General features: G+C 50.1%; 1 long non-coding RNA gene across 1 annotated transcript; it reads right to left on the bottom strand.

The window, feature by feature from the left end:
- Window positions 1–289: 289 nt before the first annotated feature.
- LOC144369394 (uncharacterized) lies at window positions 290–4702 on the bottom strand. The gene is made up of 3 exons (XR_013429015.1): window positions 4411–4702; window positions 3433–3508; window positions 290–1872 (listed from the first exon to the last, which is right to left on the bottom strand). It is a non-coding gene; the product is annotated as an uncharacterized LOC144369394 (long non-coding RNA).

Raw genomic sequence — 4702 nt, forward strand, 5'->3', positions numbered from 1 at the left:
TCAGAACAGCCAGCTCACACACAGAAATCAAGAATGGAGAGAAATGGTGATTGTTTTTAAGCTTCTAAGAGTTGTTAGAGGGGTGTTGGTATTTAGCTATAGATAACCTCTTCAAGCAACATCTTATTTGTCTAAAAATAGAGCTGACGATCAGCTTTCCATCAGATGGCAAATGAGGAAGGAGTAAATGAGTTGAAGTTTGTAAAGTACTAAGCTCAGGATCTGGGACATAAACACGTCTTTGTGGAGTTTCTCAGAGGCTGTTTTCCTGAATGATAACTGTGAATCAAACAAAAATGATATTTAATTTACATAAACTCTATTTTAGAAGTAACCTACTGTGTATGTTTGACAGTGACTTTTTGTTGAATAAAGTGATTTTTAATTCCTCAGAGAAAACTCCAGGTGTAGCTCTCCAGGGCAATGTTTTCCTACTTCTTGTTACAGTGGGAATAAGTCTCCTTGTATCTGTAAAGAGAAAAGAGAAGGATCAACTCTGAAGTTGATCTATCCTGGGTTTGAAATTGAGCCCCTCCGTGTCCTGATTGTGTGGCAATGAACTGCTGATCCTGCCAACTTCCTTATCTGTGAAGTGGGTTCAACACCAAGGCTTCAGTGCAAAAAGCCAACATCACATTCTCTCTGCAGCGCCTGGCACACAGTAGGTGCTGATGAGCTGTTAGTGTGCTGTGACAGGGACGGAACTCCTAGAAGTGATAGGGAGCAGAGTTAGTGGATCCCAAGGATATGGACTATTTGTGGTTCCATGTAAATGAAATTCAAAAACAGGCAAAATTAACTGATGGTGAGAGAAATTCGTAAGGGTGGTTGCCTCGAGGGGGATGGATAATGCCTGGGAAGGGGCGCCAAGGAACCTTCTGGAGTATTTGAAATTCTCTGTCTTTCATGCAGGTGAGACATAGGTACAGAAAAGTTTATGGAGCCAAATCATCAAGATCAGTGTGCGTCACTGTGTATATCACTTCCCTAAAGAAGTTGAAAACATGTTAGTGTGTGCTCCTTCACTCAGGAGTGATCTTTAGGAATTCGGCCCTCTGTTCCCCATACCCTTAGAGCAGCCAGAGTAACTGAGTGACAGCAGCTTTTTTTTTTTTTTGGTTACGGGGATTGAACCCAGGGCACTTAACCCCTGAGACACACACACCCTCAACTCTTTTTATTTTTTTAGACAAGATCTCACTAAGTTGCTTAGAACCTCACTAAGTTGCTGAGGCTGGACTTGGACTTGGGATCCTCCTGCCTCAGCCCCCTAAACTGTTGGGATTACAGGTGTGTGCCCTGGTGCCCGGCCTGGGTAACCATATCTGTCTGCTGGCATGAGCCGCCTTTCATCATCAGGCATGGTTTGGGCTGAGTCCCAGCATGGACGCCATGTTCACCCTCTGCTCCTGAGAGGGCAGAGGGGCAGGGTGGTGGGCAATGGGCACTGGGCACTGGGGAGTGCGTGTGGGATCTAACCCATCACACTCAATGACCCAAGGCTGCTGGGGGTTGTGGCGTGTTTGAAATGAGGGAGCAACAGATGCATATCCTTAGCATGATGGGCCTGGTTCCTGGAAGGAGAGCAGGAGGGATGGGCACAGAGAGTCTGAGCTGGGCAGAAATCAAGACCTTGATCTGCTCACAACCCTGCTCTTTGGGTCCCGGAGCCATGACGTCCTTCAGAGTTTCCATTCTCTGAACTGCAGCTGTTGGTTACGTGTTTCATTCAAAGTGCTTCGCAGGAAGCAGCAGGCTCCACATTCCAGAGTTTTTAGTCATTTTTTCTTTCAGAGCTTTGGGGCTGGGATTAGGACGTTCTTCAAACCACACTGTCCTCGGCTGGGCTCCCAAGAGGAAGTGGGTGGATCCCTGGGGGAAGAGAACACAGGCCTAAATTCAGGGATGGAATGAATAAAGATCAAGGCCAGCACAAGTAAACCCCTGGAGATCAGCTGAGTGAGGCCAGGTATGGAGAGCATGTGGGGTGGCGGCTCTTGCTCTCCCCAGCCACAACCTAGGGAACCAGAGTGTCTGGGTGTGTGTGTGTGTGTGTGTGTGTGTGTGTGTGTGTGTGAGATATGTGGTGTGGGACAGAGTAGAACCAGTGACAGCATTTCTCACTCCCTTTGGTCACTCCTTCTGGCTGAGGCAGAGAGGGACCTGGGGCTTCACATGATGGAAGGGCCACGGTGACATACGCTCAAGTTGGGGCACTTTAGCAAATGGACCACACAGATACATGAACTTAGAGAAACCGCACCAAGTGTTTGCTAGAGTGCCTGCTACAGTCCTGGCACGAGGCTGGGTGTTGGGAACGCAGCAGGGGACCAGGCAGACTCCATCTGCTGTGTCACCATAGGCCTGGGAAATGTGGCTTATCAGGTGCTCACTGGGGTAAGGGGACAGAGAGCAGGTTAAGGCAGTGGGAGCTGGTAGAGGTGACTCCAGTGGGCAGGAAGGGAGCAAGAGAGGTGTTGCTGGTGGCACAGGGCATGTAGATGGCACAGTACAAAAGTACAGAGGAGGGTCAGGGCCCAGGCAAGAACCTGGGTGGGAGACGTGATGGACAGGAGCAAAGACCCAGGGGTCCTGAGGCAGGGCTGCCTTCTTAGGTGACGAAAAGCCCAGGGGCAGACGAGAGAAGAGGGGGAGACAAAGGAGTCAGGGGTGAAAGCCACCCAACTCAGTGCCACCCTCTCCTCTGAGCAATTGGGGCAAGAGGAGGAAAGTCCATGATAAGAATCCAAATCCACCCTGGAGGGTAGTGCTCGCCTGTTATCCTGGCGGCTCGGGAGGCTGAGGCAGGAGGATCATGAGTTCAAAGCCAGCCTCAGCAAATGGCAAGGCACTAAGCAGCTGAGTGAGACCCTGTCTCTAAATAAAATACAAAATAGGGCTGGGGATGTGGCTCAGTGGTCGAGTGCCCCTGAGTTCAATCCTCAGTACCCCCCCACACTCCAAAAAAAGCACCCAAATCCAGCACTTTAAAGAGGACAAGTGGTTTTGTTCTCAGTAGCAGGCAGAAGTCTCACTGTGGCTCCTAAGATTCCCCATTCTGATCCTTGAATAGAATGAGGCGGCAAGCCCATGACTCTGTACCATTATGTGGCCAAAGGGATTTCAAAGACATAATTAACAGACTATGAATTAGGTGAGTGAGCTTATCAAGAGAGAGATTGCCTGGTAGGTGGCCTGAAATCCATCCCAGAAGCCTCATAGAGACAGAGGGTTTTCTCTGGCTGGTGGCATGACATGCATGACAAGAAGTCATTGGTTTCAAACATGTGAGTGGGGGTGGGACTCAAGGTACCTTGAAGATGGTACTTGAAGATGGAGGGACCATATGAAGAGGATCTGAGAGAGAGGAATTCTGCTATAACCTGAGTGTGCTTGGGGGCAGATTCTCTCCCACAGCTTCTAGATACTCACTTCTTGATTTTTGGCCTTGTGAGACCCTCCTCAGTGGGAATCCAGCTGAGCCCACCTGAACTTCTGACCAGTGAAGCTGTGAAATAATCAACGGGTGCTGGTTTAAGCAGCTAACTTTGTGGCAATTTGTTCAGCAATCGTAGAAAATGAATATATTCCTGCTTTATCACTGCACCCGAGAAGGACTGTGGGAAAGTCCAGTGACCCTCTCTGTGCAGGTTGGAATCCGGGAGGTGAGGGGTCTGTCCCTGTCTGCAGGTATCCAGTTGGGACTCAGGCCAGACCCCGCTGGTTTTAGGACTCTTTGTATCACTTCTACCCGAACAGCCACAAATGAAGTCTAGACGCTTGGCTTTGGCCAAGGGTGTCTTGTCTCCCCCCCCCAGCGTGGGGGGAGGGTGTCCTACCTCTCCCACTTCCCTTTTTAAGATCCCCCTCAGCTGCTCCCACCCCACAGCCAGCAGGGTGCAAAGCTGCCGGAGCCCTGCCACCTCCCTGAGGAAGAGCAGCACTCTGAGCAGAAACAAGAGAAGGGCAGTGACCTCAGCCTCCCCCTTCCTCTCCAATGACAAGTCTGGGCTCTGTTAAGGCAAGAGACCGGAACTGGGATCCAAGAAGCAGGAAAGTTCACCCCCCTGGCCCCCCGCCCAGCCGCAGCACACAGCATTCTCTGGCTAGTGGGGATGGGGAGGTTTAAAGCCGTACACTCGATTCCTTAGCAATTTGTTGGGTACATAGTCAGGTATCTCCGGGGAGTCCAGAAATGTCTGCAAGGAGGAAGGTTATGTTTCTGCTTCACTGATTACAAAGCCCCAAATGAAGGTTTTCTCATTCCCACATCAGGCCTTTTATAAAAATCTCTAATTCTTCCCAGATGGTGACTAGTTCTCTCTCTCTCTCCAGTCTCTGGGAGGGTAGGGCTTCAGAGAGCAGGAGAGTTTGTGTTGCCAGACCCAGGACCGCAGCTCTGTCACTTACCTGGACGGGAGATGTTGTGGGGGTGGGGGCAACCTTCCCAAGGCTCAGTCTCTGCAGATAGCATCTAAGCTGTATGAGGCCGCAAATGTGCACCCGCCACGCAGGCAAGAAGGAGGCAATCGAAATTGCTGTCCTTATCTGTCTGACTTACAACACAGGATCTACCCTGGAAATATTTTTTGACAAGCAGAAAATAATTTTCATTCTCATGACAGGGAGGCCCGGTCAGCAGCAGGGAAAGTCTTCAGTCAGCAAAGTTGGCTTTCGTGCACTTCTTCCCAAAGCCACTTCC

Source organism: Ictidomys tridecemlineatus, chromosome 12 (assembly GCF_052094955.1).
Source record: "Ictidomys tridecemlineatus isolate mIctTri1 chromosome 12, mIctTri1.hap1, whole genome shotgun sequence".
Lineage (NCBI taxonomy): Eukaryota > Metazoa > Chordata > Mammalia > Rodentia > Sciuridae > Ictidomys > Ictidomys tridecemlineatus.